Source organism: Heptranchias perlo, chromosome 10 (assembly GCF_035084215.1).
Source record: "Heptranchias perlo isolate sHepPer1 chromosome 10, sHepPer1.hap1, whole genome shotgun sequence".
Lineage (NCBI taxonomy): Eukaryota > Metazoa > Chordata > Chondrichthyes > Hexanchiformes > Hexanchidae > Heptranchias > Heptranchias perlo.
The window spans coordinates 46,566,611-46,584,940 of NC_090334.1; the positions used below are offsets into that span (position 1 = coordinate 46,566,611).

At 47.3% G+C, this 18,330-nt stretch overlaps 1 protein-coding gene across 2 annotated transcripts in view; it reads right to left on the reverse strand.

Annotated features, from left to right (window-relative positions):
• LOC137326489 (prostaglandin D2 receptor-like) overlaps positions 1 to 18,330 on the reverse strand; it is a 61,091-nt gene that overhangs the window by 41,392 nt on the left and 1,369 nt on the right. The window lies entirely within an intron of this gene.

An 18,330-nucleotide genomic window follows, 5' to 3' on the forward strand; every position in this document is an offset into this window, starting at 1 on the left:
AGTAGCTATGGAAAGGGACAAAGAGAAATCAGCGGTGAAAATACTCAACTAGAAGAAAGCCAATTTCAGTGATTTGAGAAGGAATCTAGCACAGATGGACTGGAAACAAAAATGGCCCGGAAAACAGTAAATGAGCAATGGCAGGCCTTCAAGGCAGAGATAGTTGTGCAACAAGCCAAGCATATTCCCATATGGAGTAAAGATAGGGCATCCAAAGCTAGAGCTCCCTGGATGACAAAATAAAACAGAAAAAGAGGTTTATGACAAATGTCAGGTGCAGAATGCAATAGAAAATCAGGCAGAATACAGAGAGTGCAGGGGGAAATTGAAAAAAGATATAAGAAGGACAAAGAGAGTATGAGAAAAGATTAGTGGGTAACATAAAAGGGAACTCAAAAATCTTGTCTAAACATATAAAAAGTAAAAGGATAATTAAAGTAATGATGTGGCTGATTAGGGACAAAAAGAATATTTTCTTGTGGAGATAGTGGGCATGAAAGGTACTGAATGAGTATTTTGTATTTGTCTTCACAAAAGAAGAGGTTGAAGTTAATGTCGCAGTGGAGGAGGGGAGGGGAGTAGAGATATTGGATAGAATAAAAATAGGTAGAAAGAAGGTGCTAAACAGGTTGGCATCACTCAAAATTAACAAGTCACCCAGTCCAGATGGGATGCATCCTCGGTTGCTGAGGGAAGCAAGGGTGGAAATAGCCAAAGCTCTGATCACAATCTTTCAATCCTCCTTGGATATGGGAGTGGTGCCAGAGGACTGGAGGATTGCAAATGTTACATCCCTGTTCAAAAAAGGGGAGAAGGATAAACCTGGTAACTACAGGCCAATCAGTCTGACATCAGTGGTGCGAAAGTGACTAGAGACCATTGTCAAGGACAAAATTAATTCTCACTTGGAGAAGCATGGTTTATTAAAAGGGCAGCCAGCATGGATTTGTTAAAGGCAAATCATGTCTGACTAACCTGATTAAGTTCTTTGATGAAGTAACAGAGAGGGTTGATGAAAGTAGTGCAGTAGATGTTGTATATATGGACTTTCAATGGCATTGGATAAAGTACCACATAACAGACTTATTCGGAAAATAGAGGCACATGGTATTAAAGGGACAGTGGTAACTTGGGCACATAATTGGCTAAGGGATTGGAGGGAGAGAGTAGCGGTGAACGGATGTTTTTCTGATTGGAGTGAAGTATGCAGTGGGGTCCCCCAGGGGTCAGTATTAGGACCATTGCTTTTCTCGTTATAGATAAATGATCTGGACTTGGATGTAGGGAGGACAATTTCAAAGTTTGCAGATGATACAAAACTTGGCAATGTGGTAAATGGTGAGGAGGATAATAGCAGACTTCAGAAGGACATAGACAGACTGAGCAGACACATGGCAGATGCAATTTAATGCAAATAAGTGTGAGGTGATGCACTTTTGGGGAGGAAAAACATGGAGAAGCAGTACAATCTAAATGGTTCTATTTTGAGGGGGTGCAAGAGCAGAGGGGGTGAGGGTGCATATTCACTAATTCTTTGATGGTGACAGAGCAGGTTGATAAGGCGGTTAAGAAAGCGTATGGGATACTTGGCTTTGAAATTGAGGCATTGAATATAAAAACAAGGAAGTCATGCTAAACCTTTACAAATCTCTGGTTAGGCCTCAGCTGGAGTATTGTGTACAATTCTGGGTACCGTACTTTAGGAAGGATGTCATGGCCTTGGAGAGGGTACAGAGGAGGTTTACCAGGATGATACCGGGGATGAGGGACTTCAGTTATGTGGAGAGATTGGAGAAGCTGGGATTGTTCTCCTTCTAGCAGAGAAGGTTAAGGGGAGACCTAATAGAGGTATTCAAAATTATGTGGGGTTTTGATAGAGCAAATGGGGAGAAACTATTTCTACTGGCAAGTGGGTTGGTAACCAAAGGTTATAGATTTAAAATAATTGGCAAAAGAACTAGAGGGGAAATGAGGAGAAATGTTTTCACACAGAGGGTTGTTAGAATCTGGAACACACGACCTGATAGGGTGGTGGAAGCAGATTCCATAGGAACTTTCAAAAGACAACTGGACATGTACTTGAAGATGAGTAATTTGCAGGGTTATGGGGAAAAAGCTGGGTTGTGCGACTAAACTGGACAGCTTTATCAAAGAGCCAGTATTGGCACAACGGGTCAAATGGCCTCCTTCTGTGCTGTAAGATTCTATGATTCTATGAGACTGCATTCAAAGTACCAATGAACAAGTGGTGGCTCATCTGGTTCATCTAAAGAAATTGTTCCATTCCCAGAAATTATAAGGAAAACCAAAAGCAGCTGAAGATGATAGATTGTGGACTGTTTCCATTGTCTTATACAATATTGCATTGTTTAGTGTTTTGTATATGTTTCTGCTCTGTGAATCATTTTATTTGTAACTACTGACAATAGTTTAGTCTATATAAAGTAGTCTAACATTATAAGTATTTTTCTGCATTACTAATTGTCTGGAGATCCAGTAAACAAAGCATCGTGATTGTGCTTAGTTATTAGGTCTGGACTGCACTAACTCAATGGGCTCAATTTTAAACCTAAATTGCAGATGCGATGAGGGCGGGGGGGGCTGCGAAAATAGCAGAACTGCAGAGTGGGCTCGGAAGCCAGCTCCAACCCGCCGACTTCCAAGTTTCTCACAGACGCACCTGTGTGCGGGCGGGCATCCCGAATCCAGAACTCCTGCTGCCAATTAAAGCCAGTGGGATGATTGTTAAAGAACCAAATGTACCTCATTGAGGTATTTAAGGCACTTTACTTGTTTGACATTTTAGGTGGTTAGAATGATTTTTAACTTATCTGGGTGGCTTTCCCACGGCTTCTGATTCACGCCTGATGAAACCAGACGTGAAGGGCCAGATCAGGCAAAAAGAAACTAAATAAATTAAATAACAAACCATTGCACAAAGTTAAAACACAAAATCAACCCACCTTTCCACCCTGCTCTGATGTCCGATGTCTCCCTCTCCAATCTCCCCCTCTTCCCCCCCACCATGTCCCCCGATCTTCCCTTCTCCCCCCCGATCTTCCCCCCTGCCCCCGATCTTTCCCTCTCCCCCTTGATCTTCCACTCTCCACCCCCCCCCCCCCCAATCTTCCGCTCTCCCCCTCCTCCCAATCTTCAGATCCAGCGCTGGATGACGTCTCTCTCTCTCTTTCTCTCTACCCCCACCTTGGCATTGTAGCTCCTGTTGGCAGCCAACCTGTCAATCAAGCTGGCTGCCGGGTGCGAAACTTTAATCACCATCAATTACATTGCGATCATGTCAGAAACGGTATGTTTTTTTTATTCGGGTTTGCCACGCGGACCTTCACCACCACCCCCCCACTCCCCCCGCCCTGCTGCCAACTCACCACCATTTCAAAATTGAGCCCAATATGTTAGAGAGTGAAAGGTTCATGAGATCCTATCTGCTTACAGAAACTATCAAGCTATTTACACAATAAAAAGGTACTGGAAAAAGTACAAACTATGACACAGAATCAGAATTTCCAGTACAGGAGGCTGTATAGCCCATTCAACCTATATCCATGACTAACAGTAATATATAACCACTTTCTTTATATTTCTCTTTAGGTGCTGCAGTAATATTCCCAAGTAAAACATTGTTAATCAGATTTTAATGCTTCACTCTCGGAAAATTCTAATTGCATTCAGAGAATTTTTCATCCTAAGGACGCAATTCCATATATTTGTCAAATTCTGCTTTACAATATTATAGCAATAGTGTAGGAACAATAGAATTTCTGTACTGGATGGAATAAGACAATGAGCTAACTAAAATGCAAGGCCATTTCAAACGGAGTTAGTACAAGGTCTCCTATTCAATAATACAATTTGTGTGTTCCTGCATAGTAGATATTTATAGGAACTTTGAGACCTGGGGCTCGATTTTAAAAGGGCGGTGGGATGGCAGTGGGGGGAGGGTCAATAGGTGCGTGGCAAACCCGGGTAATAAAAACTTACCTTTTCCCACGTGATCACGACTTAATTGGTGGCCATTAACGTGGCTTCTGGGTTTGCCGTCCGGAAGTGGGCGGACTGCGCACACTCTTGACAGGCTGTCAGCTGGAGTGTCTCTATTTAAAGGACCATTGCTCTAATGGCTTATGCTGGAGCAAAGACCAAAAAGACACAATGGAGCAGCAAAGCTGCTCCAAGATTTAATGATGCCTCACTTCAGGTGCTACTGGCCGGCGTGAGGATGAGGAGGGAACAGTTTTACCTGGCTGACAGGAAGAAGTGCCCTGCCTCTGCCACCAAGAAGGCCTGGCTCGAGGTGGCAGAGGAGGTCACCGGCAGGAGTCAACATCTCCCGCACCTGGGTCCAGTGCAGGAAGCGTTTCAATGACCTAAGTAGGTCAGTAAAAGTGAGTAAACTTACTGATTCTCCTACATTCCATGTTCCACATCACCGCAACCACCCGCCCCCCACCCCAACTCATTCTGCACTGCCAAAACTACTCCATCACATCACTCCTCACACCCATTTAAGGCTCAGCCTCAACTTACCCGCACTTCCTGAGCACTTCCTCACCTCTCCATTTGTGACTCCACCACTACCACTCACCCCAATCCTGATCCAATGTGATGTCTCTGTCTCATACTCACCCTCTGATGTACCTCTTTCATGGTCAGCCTCATCCAAAGCAATGCATTCATTGGCTGGCCACTTCACTGTCACTCACTCACACGTCCCCTTCTAGGAGAAGAGAGCGCAAAATGCACGCGAGAGGACTGGAGGGGGGCGCCACAACAAATAGTGGTCCTCACAGACGCGGAGGAGGAGGCCCTGCAGATCAGCCGCACCCTCGAGTGCCTGTCTGTCGGGGACGCCGAGACTGGCACCCCACAAACGTCTGGTGACACAACTTTAACATTCATCACACACAACATGAATTGATGTTAACAATGCTTGCTATGTTGAACACCTCAGTATGCTCATCGCAACATGACACATCTGTGAGGATGCTCAATATTGCCTTCTGTTCTCTTACAGGCCCTTCAACGACGATAGTGAAAGCAGAGGGTGATTCCTTCGAGGAGCTCCCGGCCTCTGAGGGCGCACCGTCACATCTCAGCGAGCCATCCACCACTCGGTGGGTCCCAGTGGTCAGTTAGTTGGGTTGGCACTTGCTGAGTCACCACACACAAGTGAGCACGAGCAGACAATGGTGGCAGGGGCAGGTGTGGAGAGTCCGGTGGGCGCGCTCCTCTCCAGGCTCTGCTTAACCGGACGCAGATGCTGAACCCCGGGGGCCATCCTTTAAAAGGAGAACGATTGAGGGACAGCAGCACATCTGTGAGGTACTGGAACAGGTGCCACGCACACTCTCCACAATAGCGCAGAGGATGGAGGAATCCAACTCCTGCTCTGTGCAATGGTGGCACAAGTACGGGAGGGAATCTCTGAGATAGTGTCAGAGGGACGTGAGCAACTGTCTGAAGTAGTGTCGCACGTAACTGCTAAAATGTCTGAGATAGTGTCGCAGGGGACTGTGGAAATGACTGAGATAGTGTTGCAGGTAAGTGCGGGAATGTCTGCGATGGAGAAAAGGCTAGCCTCCATTGAGCTTCAAGCACGGATCAAAAATGAGTCCATCCAGGCCCTGACAACGGCCGTTCAGACTCACGGTGAACAACATTCTGCCACCTTAAACAGGCAGCCAGAAATTTTACAACTGGGCTTCCAAGGCATCATACATGTCCTCCAAACTGTTCTCCAGCAGGGTGGTAGGAGTGATGTGGGCCTGGAACAGGAGAGGGATGACGGCAAAAGGGGACATGGAAGTGAGGAACGCCACTCAGAGCGCTCCCACGTCTCACCCGTTAACCCCCTCTCAACCAGTACCCGCAATGCTGCCTCTCCTCCAGGTGGCTGAGTCTGCCCCTGCACAGGTTCAGATGGAGCGGTCTTTGAGGGGCCCTCACGGGCTCCAAAACCCAGAGGGCATAGGCTGAAAGCATCTAAGCAGTCCGGTCACGGACATGAGCAACCTGCCACTACTTCTGCTACAGCCACAGGGGATGCACCACGTAGAAGCGGTAGGAAGAGAAAGACTAAGGAATTGTGATCATGAAGGGGATGCACAAGGGTGTCTGACAGACTATCATGTTTTTCATTTATATTTGGTCTTTGTTAAAGTCACATTAAATGTTATCATTCTCATCACTACTGCCACGTCTTGCCCATTCTTGACTAGCTTTTGTGATAGGGCCCTTTCATGAGCTTCACCATGAACGGCGACACTTGATGCCACCCAGTGGTCACGTTAGAGTGGGTGTACGTGTAGTTGCAGGACTGTTTTGTGCAGGGAGGGAGGGGGCTGGTGCTGGCGCTGGTCTTTCCAGGTGATGTGTGAGGATTGGACTCTTTGCTCTTTTTGATCTTATGAGAAACGTTAACATATGAGTGATTCCCTGGCCTCACAAGCAGCCAGGTGAGCCGCTGCTCTGCCCATGGGTATGGGTTTGTCTTCCTCCTCCCCCTGCTCTGCTCCTCCTCAATGTGGATGGCAGATGTGGATGGTGGATGAGGGGATGGGGCTTCCTCAACCGGTACCCGTCTCTGTTGCGTTATTTTGTGCAGGACACAACACGCTACTATAATGCATCCGACTGTGTCTGGTGTGTATTGAAGCGCTCCCCTAAAACGATCGAGGCACCGAAATTGCATCTTGAGCAGCCCTATTGCATGTTCAATTGTAGACCTGGTAGCGTTGTGGCTGTCGTTGTATCGACACTGTTGCTCAGTGATGCGGTTCCTCAGAGGTGTCACAAGCCACGTATGCAGGGGGTATCCCTTGGCCCCGAGGAGCCAGCCCTTAAGGGTGTTCGGAGCGTGGAAGAGTCCCGGGTTGTTGGATTCCCTCAATGAATGAATCATGGCAGCTGCCAGGGAATCTGGCGCACACATGAAGAAATCTTTTGCGGTGGTCACAAACGAGTGTTGATGGAATGATATCCCTTTCTGTGATGAACAGTCCTGGCCCATGTGGAGGTGCTCGGATTGCTATATGGGTGTAATCGATTGCACTCTGTACCCGTGGGAAGTCAGCCAGAGTGGAATCCCACTGCCGTCTCCGTCTGGCTGAGGTCATCCATGGGGAAGTTGACATATTGTGAGGCCCTGCGAAACAAGCCATCGGCGACCTGCCTTATGCACTTGTGTGCAGACAACTGAGAGACCCCGGCGGTATCACTGGTGGCTCCCTGGAATGATCCAGAGGCAAAGAAGTTGAGGGCAGTGGTGACTTTAACAGCAACGGGTAATGAGATGCTGCCAGGCCCAGCCAGGAGCAGCTCGGCATGAAGGAGGCTGCAGATGTCTGCGACCGTCTGGCGACTCACTCTCAGCCTCCGTATGCACTGCCCCTCAGAGAGGTCCAGGAAACTCAGCCTCAGTCTGTAGGCCCTCTGACGAGGGTCGTACCTCCTGCGACATCGGTCCCTCTGTTGTTGCCCTCTGTGCTTTTGTGCAGGTGCCTGTGGCGCAGCACTGTGTTGTGCAGCTCGAAATGGCGGAAGTGCACGTCATGCCTGGCGAGGATGGTGATGTTCCTCATCCTTGGATGTACTGGTGAATGCAGTCATCGCGCCCCCCCCATCCTGATGGTGTCAGTTTGAGGGGGTCCGAAAAGTTGGTAAATATGCGTAAACAGAAGAATTCTGAGTGGAAACCAAGAATTTTCGGTCTAAACACAAAGATCTCGCAGCCAAAAGTTTGTCTGAGAGAACTGAGTGCCCTGCTGCAATAACTGACCTTTTATCCCCATCTGTCAAACAAGCATTTAAATGTCCAAATGGCTGCCGGCTGAAACAAGGCTCCTTCACCATTGCGTGTTTCAGAGGCCACGGGACACATGCTGAAGCAGAGTTAAAATCCTTTCCCCGCCTCAATCAAGATGAAGTTAAGTAGTTTAACAAGTTCAACTCCTTTAATTACTGCTTTAAATACCTTCCCGCCCACTTTGATTGTCGGTGGGACCTCTGGCTTCCTGAAGCAGCCAGGTGCGTCTGGGTCCAATGCGGAAGTTGGCGGGTTGGAGCCGGGATTCTTTCCCCCTCTGGATTTCTCTGATTTTCTTGGACCCCCTGCTTCTGAATTGAGCATTCCATTATGTTTAAAGAACTTAACAGATTCATCCAGAATGTTGTAATTTGGGGTGTTTGTAAATTTCAGACTCTTGCTGTGTGCCAAATGGATGTGGTGTTTGCCTATATAATAACCATGGCATTTCAAAATATCAATCGGATGAAGCACTTTAAAACATTGCTCAGAGAGACATGGTAGGGCTCTATATAATTTTTAAATATATATTCTCCAGATATGGGCATGGCTGGCAAGGCCGGCATTTTTTTATTGCCCATTCCTACTTTCCCCGAGATGGTGGTGGTGAGCCTTCTTCTTAACTGCTGCAGTCCATGTGGTGAAGGTACTCCCACAATCCTGTTAGGTCGGGAGTTCCAGGATTTTGACCCAGCGATGATGAAGGAATGGCGATATATGTCTGTCAGGATGGTGTGTAACTTGAAGGGGAACTTGGAAGTGATGGTGTTCCCATGCACCTGCTGCCCTTATGATTCTAGGTGGTGGAGGTCATGGGATTGGGAGGTGCTGCTGAAGAAGCCTTGGCAACTTGCTGCAGTCCACCTTGTAGAAAGTCTTTCTTTTTTTATTTCTTACAACTATGCACAGTTCCACATTTAAAATTTAAATAAAGGACCCAAAATTGCTAGGATGCCACACTGTTGCTAGAAGTGAGGCGGGACTCCTGGCCACTGACTCCTCAGGACATTAACCCTCAAATCCCAGGGACAGGTTCATCTTAATATCCAGAGTAGATGGCCCGTATCCGTGGAGGCACAACAGAGGTTCCTGCCCCAAATAGGTGCTGGAAAATTGAAGCAGCATCCTACCACTCCAATGAGGGGGGGAGTCTGGAGCCCTTAATAGACTGAAGATAAAAGTTAAAAAATCTTACTTCCTCACAGGGAAACTAAGGCTGGCATTTTGGTGTAATCATCCCCCCTGCCCTTCTCCCCCCCACCCTTGAAATTGATTACCCTTGCTCCTTAATATGTTTGGGGTCTTCAGAAGACCCATTACAGAACCCACACTTGCTCTTAGCCAGCATAGTTTCCACTGGGTCTAAGGAAATGTGCATGTTTGGAACTCTCAGGACAGCCCAGGAATGCCTGAATGCCCCCATGTCCCCACTCTCCCACCCCCGCCAAAGTTGGCTGCAGACACTTGAGGAGGGGTGATCAAAAGACTCACCCATCCACATCTTTCCCCATCCCCATCCTGCTGATTGGGGTTCATGAATAGATCTTAAATGAGTGGAAACCTATCAGGTCCACTCCAAATTGCTGCTCTCTTCCCACAGATGATCCGCCTGAGTTGCACCCTTCCCCATTCCAGGAATTCTGGCCCCAAAGTTTTAGAATGTTAAAAATCTTAGAAACCTTCAAGTAACACTGTTTGTTTCTCTGAAACTCTTTTGTCTGCATTTTAGCAGAAGTGTTAACTCATTTAAAATAAACACTTCTGACAATGTACGAAACATATGAAAATGGTGCATAGATAAAGACCAGCTGGTCCATCGAGACCGCTCCATATCGTCATGGTGTAATTAAACATCCTGACCACCATCCACCAGTGGCTACACAATTTCCTGGTACTGCTCAGCTCAGGGTCAAATACGACACCAAGGTTTTGAACGTTCTGGTTGAGCCTCACACAGTGGGCAGGAAGAGGAATGGAGTCGGTGGCGAGGGAACGGAGTTTGTGGCCGGGACCGAAGACAATGGCATTGGTTTTCCCAATATTTAATTGGAGAATATTTCTGCTCATCGAATACTGGATGTTGGACAAACTGTGTGACAAATCAAAGGCAGTGGAGGGGTTGAGAGAGGTGGTGGTGAGGTAGAGCTGGATGTCGTCAGCGTACATGTGGAACCGGATGTGTTTTCGGACGATGTCGCCGAGGGTCAACATAAAGATGAGAAATAGGACGGGGCCAATGATAGATCCTTGGGGGACTCTAGGGGTGACAGTGTGGGAAGAGGGGCCATTGCAGGTGATTCTCTGGCTACGACTGAATAGATAGGAATGGAACCAGGCGAGGGCAGTCCCACCCAGCTGGACAACACCTAGGTCTCTTTCCCTTTCTGAAGCTCTGACCCCTGCATGGTATACACACACTTGCTTTTAGCCCTATTCCCATAGATAACACTATGTATATCTATATCTAATGACATCTGTCAGACCTGGGCCCATTCCCCTATCGATCTGATTGTAATTATTTTTTCTCAGCACAAATCACTCGCACATATCTTTATATCATCTGTGAGCCTGTGGACTGTTTCCCCAACACCTTTGTCCAAATTATTAATAAAGATTGTAAACAGCAAAGGAATTTCAGATGAAGGCAGTAAATGTTCATATATTATTACACACTTTAATTTCAAGGGCATAGAGATTTAATATCAACTATCCCCACACTTTCCTTTTCTAATTTCTTCCGTCCCACATTAAACCTTACATCACATGACCACAAGATACTTATGGACGAGGAAGGCCATTCAGCCCATCTTAACTCACCCATCCAGAAAGACCCTACTGTACTCCTATTGCTGCATCTAATTGCCAGTGTATGTGACCTGTGAGTTGTGGGTGTGCAGCTTGCAAGAGTGGTAATGTGTGAGGGTGAGATCATTTATTAATGATTCCAGGGTTTTTCTCTCCACCGCTCTATGGGAAATCCATTTCGTGTTTATCACTCTGCATGAAGAACCTCCCGATATCAGTCCTAAACTTTTCTTTTACTAATTCAGACCTTTATTTCCACAATTTAATTTAAATTATTATTCCAAGTCAACCTTTTCACATTGTTCACCTGAGGAAGGAGGAAGCCTCCGAAAGCTTGTGAATTTAAAATAAAATTGCTGGACTATAACTTGGTGTTGTAAAATTGTTTACAATTTTCCATATGGTTTACTATCTTATATACCTCTAAAAAAATCATCCCTCAGTATTCCACTATCCTCTTTAGTCTGGGCCTGAGATGGAATAATTTTTCTTACAGACCAGCTCCATGGACACTGACAATGTAATTTGTTAGCTGGTCACATAAGCATATAGGAAGAGAGTAAGGCCGTTTTCTACTCTTCCCCTGCTGTCCTGGCTAAAGCTGGTGAATTTACCCCATCAGGGAAAAATTGAATGCCACTGCCAGTTGAGACTGGGTGGGGGGTTAAATTGGTTAACCCCCAAAAACGGGCGCGGGGATCACACTGCGCGATTAACTTGCGCCTGGTCATTGAGATGCAAGCAGGATGTTACATTTGTGCTGCCTGGTGATTTCTATGATTGCTGCGTGCAGCCAACCCTATCTGTGCTGTTGAGTGACTGCTTACCAGCTGGGAGCCCAGATATCGCGAGTGGCTATCACCACTTAAAGGCAACCTGCACCTCTTAAAGGGAAGGTGCACTGTGGCTGCAGGAAGTGGTGGAAGTCAATGAAGTGAATCTGTGCTGCAATATAGTGAAGCATGGTGATAATGGGAACTCTGGAATTTTTAAGGAGCAACAACTTGGCTGCTCAAAGTTTGTGGGACTTTTATATTTTCAAAATATAAGATGCCGGTCTGAATGGAGATCAGAAATCGCACACGTAAAACAGATGTCCCGTCCTTATGTTTACAAACTGTTGAGTTCCTTTGAAACATTGAATAACGATTGCTCAGCACGACACCCCCCCATCACCCACCCACCCACAAACTCTTTCCATCAGTACTCAACTCTTCCAATCGGATGCTTCATCTCACCCTCACACATTATCACTCTTCCAAGCCGCACACCCACAACTCACAGGTCACACACACTGGCAGCTATTCAACCGTGACAGCCACATCATCCAAACATCTTGCAGGAAACTCACCGACACACTTCCAGCTTTCTTGCAGGAGAAAGTGGCGCATCACAGAAGGCAGCAAGTGGCAGTGGCTCCATGGAACATGAACCTGCTGTCCTCTCTCAGGATGACAGCATTCCTGTCCCACCCCTGCCACTCTGCCAGTGCCCTTGCTGTTGTCTGTCAGCTAGCCAGCCCATTCCTTGTAGAGTATTGAAACTTTATTATAGGAACATAGGAACAGGAGTTGGCCATTTAGCCCCTCGAGCCTATTCCATCATTCAATGAGATCATGGCTGATCTGTGACCTAACTCCATATACCCGCCTTAGCCCCATATCCTCAATACCTTTGGTTAACAACAATCTATCAATGTCAGATTTAAAATTAACAATTGAGCTAGCATCAACTGCCGTTTGCTGAAGAAAGCTCCAAACTTCTAACACCCTTTGCGTGTAGAAGTGTTTCCTAACTTCACTCCTGAAAGTCGTGGCTCTAATTTTTAGACTTTGTCCCCTTGTCCTAGTATTCAAGTATAGGAGACCCCCAAAAACAGGTACAAATGTATCAGCAGCCAGAAGCAATAATCCAGCAACTAACATGTAAATCCTGCATGATCCCTTTAAATAGCACTGATGGGGGTCCTCCATGCCATTTAAGACCTGTTTAGCTGTTCGAGGTTAAGACAGTGCGTTGGCTGGAGCATGGAGTTCCAAAATCGTATCTCTCCCTTTAAATCAGCGTTGGGCCGTGTAGTGCCCTACACAACGGGCGCTACACGGCCCAATTTAGCCCCTGTGAGCCATATTCAGGTCTCCCAGTCTACAGCCTAATACCTTGCACCACCTGTTGGCTACTAATCCTTATAATAGTGATAGCACTAATCTGGGCATCAGGGCTTCATTCCAGGAAGTCTGACAAACAAGAAAAAATGTCAACATTTCATTATTATACATTCCAAGAATGTACAACTCACCTATAATCAATATTTCTTCCTCTATTTTCAGCCGGCGCATCTATTCAACTGAGTCATTGGAAAAACTATATATCATCATCTATTAACACTAACATTGGCTCAGCAGCCAGGTTCTATGTTGCAATTGGAATTTTCTGAGTTTAAAAATCATTGTGATTCTCCTAACTCATTAGAATGTCTATTCTGGCCCTCAGACTTTTATTTTTTTAGATGCAATGAGGGTCTGGGCCCTTCATCTGGCAAATGTCTTTTAATGTAGATAAATGCAGCATCATACATATGCCGTAGGACTAATGCCAAGCATGTATACACTGTGTTTGGTACGGAATTAATGTCTGCTGAGTGGGAAAGGGATCTAGGCATTACAATACACTAGTCTCTGAAGGTGCATAATCAGTGCCGAGAGGCTATTGCTAAGGCAATTAGAGTACTAGGATGTATAACCAGGACAATCAGTATAAAACTAAAAGAGTCTAACCACCTCCCCTTGACATTCAATGGCATTACCATCGCCGAATCCCCCACCATCAACATCCTGGGGGTCACCATTGACCAGAAACTTAACTGGACCAGCCATATAAATACTGTGGCTACAAGAGCAGGTCAGAGGCTGGGTATTCTGCAGCGAGTGACTCACCACCTGACTCCCCAAAGCCTTTCCACCATCTACAAGGCACAAGTCACAAGTGTGATGGAATACTCTCCACTTGCTTGGATGAGTGCAGCTCCAACAACACTCAAGAAGCTCAACACCATCCAGGACAAAGCAGCCCGCTTGATTGGCACCCCATCCACCACCCTAAACATTCACTCCCTTCACCACTGGCGCACAGTGGCTGCAGTGTGTACCATCCACAGGATGCAATGCAGCAACTCGCCAAGGCTTCTTCGACAGCACCTCCCAAACCCGCGACCTCTACCACCTAGAAGGACAAGGGCAGCAGGCACATGGGAACAACACCACCTGCACGTTCCCCTCCAAGTCACACACCATCCCGACTTGGAAATATATCGCTGTTCCTTCATCGTCGCTGGGTCAAAATCCTGGAACTCCCTTCCTAACTTCACCACACAGACTGCAGCGGTTCAAGAAGGCAGCTCACCACCACCTTCTCAAGGGCAATTAGGGATGGGCAATAAATGCCAGCCTCGCCAGCGACGCCCACATCCTATGAACGAATAAAAAAAAAAGTGGGAGATTTGGTGGTAGTGATCATAATTCAGTTAGATTTAGCATAGTTATGGAAAAGGACAAAGATAGACCAGGAATAAAAGTTCTCATTTGGGGAAAGGCAAATTTTACTAAGTTGAGAAGTAATTTAGCAAAAGTGGATTGGAAACAGCTACTTGAAGGTAAATCAGTGTCAGAGCAGTGGGAGACATTCAAGGGGGTGATAGTGAGGGTTCAGAGCAAATATGTTCCCACAAAGAAAAAGGGTGGGAATGCCAAATCCAGAGCCCCTTGGATGTCAAGAAGCATACAGGGTAGGATAAGACAAAAAAGGGAAGCTTATTTTTTTATTTTTTTTTATTCGTTCACGGGATGTGGGCGTCGCTGGCAAGGCTGGCATTTTATTGCCCATCCCTAATTGCCCTCGAGAAGGTGGTGGTGAGCCGCCTTCTTGAACCGCTGCAGACCGTGTGGTGACGGTTCTCCCACAGTGCTGTTAGGAAGGGAGTTCCAGGATTTTGACCCAGCGACGATGAAGGAACGGCGATATATTTCCAAGTCGGGATGGTGTGTGACTTGGAGGGGAACGTGCAGGTGGTGTTGTTCCCATGTGCCTGCTGCTCTTGTCCTTCTAGGTGGTAGAGGTCGCCGGTTTGGGAGGTGCTGTCGAAGAAGCCTTGGCGAGTTGCTGCAGTGCATCCTGTGGATGGTGCACACTGCAGCCACAGTGCGCCGGTGGTGAAGGGAGTGAATGTTTAGGGTGGTGGATGGGGTGCCAATCAAGCGGGCTGCTTTATCTTGGATGGTGTCGAGCTTCTTGAGTGTTGTTGGAGCTGCACTCATCCAGGCAAGTGGAGAGTATTCCATCACACTCCTGACTTGTGCCTTGTAGATGGTGGAAAGGCTTTGGGGAGTCAGGAGGTGAGTCACTCGCCGCAGAATACCCAGCCTCTGACCTGCTCTCGTAGCCACAGTATTTATATGGCTGGTCCAGTTAAGTTTCTGGTCAATGGTGACCCCCAGGATGTTGATGGTGGGGGATTCGGCGATGGTAATGCCGTTGAATGTCAAGGGGAGGTGGTTAGACTCTCTCTTGTTGGAGATGGTCATTGCCTGGCACTTATCTGGCGCGAATGTTACTTGCCACTTATCAGCCCAAGCCTGGATGTTGTCCAGGTCTTGCTGCATGCAGGCTCGGACTGCTTCATTATCTGAAGGGTTGCGAATGGAACTGAACACTGTGCAGTCATCAGCGAACATCCCCATTTCTGACCTTATGATGGAGGGAAGGTCATTGATGAAGCAGCTGAAGATGGTTGGGCCTAGGACACTGCCCTGAGGAACTCCTGCAGCAATGCCCTGGGGCTGAGATGATTGGCCTCCAACAACCAAGAGCACAATACTACAGATAGCCTAGAGGAGTATAGAAAGTGCAGGGGTGAAATTAAAAAGGAAATTAGGAAAGCAAAGAGAAGGCATGAAAAAATATTGCCAAGTAAAATCAAGGAAAACTCAGAGATGTTTTATAAATACTAAAGAGCAAGAGGATAACTAACAAAAGAGTAGGGCCTATTAGAAACCAAAAAGATAACCTATGTGTGGAGGCAGAAGATGTGGGTATGGTTCTTAACGAATACTTTGCGTCTGTCTTCACAAAAGAGGGGGACGGTACAAAGATTGTTGTTAAGGAGGAGGAGTGTGAAATATTGGATGGGATAAACATAGTGAAGGAGGAAATATTAAGGGGATTAGATCTTTGAAAGTAGATAAATTGACAGGTCTGGATGAAATGTATCTGAGAAGCAAGGGAGGAAATAACGGAGGCTCTGACCATCATTTTCAAATTTTCTCTGGATACAGGTCTGGTGCCGGAGGATTGGAGGACTGCCAGTGTTGTACCGTTGTTTTAAAAGGGAGAAAATGATAGATCAAGTAATGATAGACCAGTCAGTCTAACCTCGGTGGCGGGCAAATTATTGGAAACAATTCTGAGGGACAGGATAAATCGTCATTTAGAAAGGCTCGGATTAATCAAGGACAGTCAGCATCGATTTGTTAGGGGAAGGTCATGTCTGACTAACTTGATTGAATATCTTGAGGAGGAAACAAGGAGGGTCGATGACGGTAGCACATTTGATGTAGTGTACATGGATTTTAGTAAGGCTTTTGACAAGGTCCCATATGTTAGACTGGTCAGAAAAGTAAAAGCCCATGGGATCCAAGGAAAAGTGGCAAGTTGGATCCAGAATTGGCTCAATGGCAGGAAGCAAAGGGTAATGGTTGATGGGTGTTTTTGTGACCGGAAGGCTGTTTCCAGTGGGGTTCCACAAGGTTCAGTACGAGGTTCCTTGCTTTATGTGGTATATATTAATGATTTTGACATAAATGTAAGGGGCATGATTAAGAAGTTTGCAGATGATACAAAAATTGGGTGTGTGGTTGATAGTGAGGAGGAAAGCTGTAGGCTGCAGGAAGATATCAATGGACTGGTCAGGTGGGCAGAAAAGTGGTAAATGGAATTGAATCCAGAGAAGTGTGAGGTAATGCATTTGGGGAGGGCAAACAAGGCAAGGGAATACACAATAAATGGGAGGATACTGAGAGGTGTAGAGGAACAGAGGGAACTTGGAGTGCATGTCCACAATCCTTGAAGGAAGCAGGACGGGTAGATAAGGTGGTTAAAAAGGCATATGGGATACTTTCCTTTATTAGCCAAAGCATAGAATATAAGAGCAGAGAGGTTATGCTAGAACTGTGTAAAACACTAGTCAGGCCACAGCTTGAGTACTGCATATGCTTCTGGTCACCACATTACAGGAAAGATGTAATTGCACTAGAGAAAGTACAGAGGAGATTTATGAGGATATTGCCAAGACTGGAGAATTTTAGCTATGAGGAAAGATTGGATAGGCTGCGGTTGTTTTCATTGGAACAGAGGAGGCTGAGGGGAGATTTGATTGAGGTGTATACAATTATGAGGGGCCCAGATAGAGTGGATAGGAAGGTCATATTTCCCTTAGCAGAGGGGTCAGTGACCAGGGGACATAGGTTTAAAGTAATTGGTAGAAGGATTAGAGGGGAGCTGAGGAGAACTTTTTTCACCCAGAGAGTGGTGGGGGTCTGGAACTCATTGCCTGAAAGGGTGGTAAAGGCAGAAACCCTCAACTCATTTAAAAAGTACTTGGATGTGCACTTGAAGTGCCGTAACCTTGAACTTGAAGTGCTGTAACAGGGCTACAGACCAAGTGCTGGAAAATGGGATTAAGCTGGATAGCTCTTTTTTGGCTGGCATGGACACGATGGGCTGAATGGCCTCCTTCTGTGCTGTAACTTTCTTTGATTCTATGATTCAGCACGTGGGGGAGAGTTGAGTTAGTCCTGCCTGGGTAGCCCAGTGACGGGTGGAGGGGGGGAGAGTTGAGTCAGTCCTGCCTGGGTAACCCAGTGACGGGTGGGGGGGGAGAGTTGAGTCAGTCCTGCCTGAGTAGCCCAGTGACAGGTGGGGGAGAGTTGAGTTAGTCCTGCCTGGGTAGCCCAGTGACAGGTGGGGGGGGGGGGGGGAGAGTTGAGTCAGTCCTGCCTGGGTAGCCCAGTGACGGGGGGGGGGGGGGGGGGAAGAGTTGAGTCAGTCCTGCCTGGGTAGCCCAGTGACAGGTGGGGGAGAGTTGAGTTAGTCCTGCCTGGGTAGCCCAGTGACGGGTGGGGGGGGGGGGAAGAGTTGAGTCAGTCCTGCCTGGGTAGCCCAGTGACAAGTGGGGGAGAGTCGAGTTAGTCCTGCCTGGGTAGCCCAGTGACGGGTGGGGGAGAGTTGAGTTAGTCCTGCCTGGGTAGCCCAGTGACGGGTGGGGGAGAGTCGAGTTAGTCCTGCCTGGGTAGCCCAGTGACGGGTGGGGGAGAGTCGAGTTAGTCCTGCCTGGGTAGCCCAGTGACGGGTGGGGGAGAGTCGAGTTAGTCCTGCCTGGGTAGCCCAGTGACGGGTGGGGGAGAGTCGAGTTAGTCCTGCCTGGGTAGCCCAGTGACGGGTGGGGGGGGGGGAGAGTTGAGTCAGTCCTGCCTGGGTAGCCCAGTGACGGGTGGGGGGTGGGGGGAGAGTCGAGTCAGTCCTGCCTGGGTAGCCCAGTGACGGGTGGGGGGTGGGGGGAGAGTCGAGTCAGTCCTGCCTGGGTAGCCCAGTGACGGGTGGGGGGTGGGGGGAGAGTCGAGTCAGTCCTGCCTGGGTAGCCCAGTGACGGG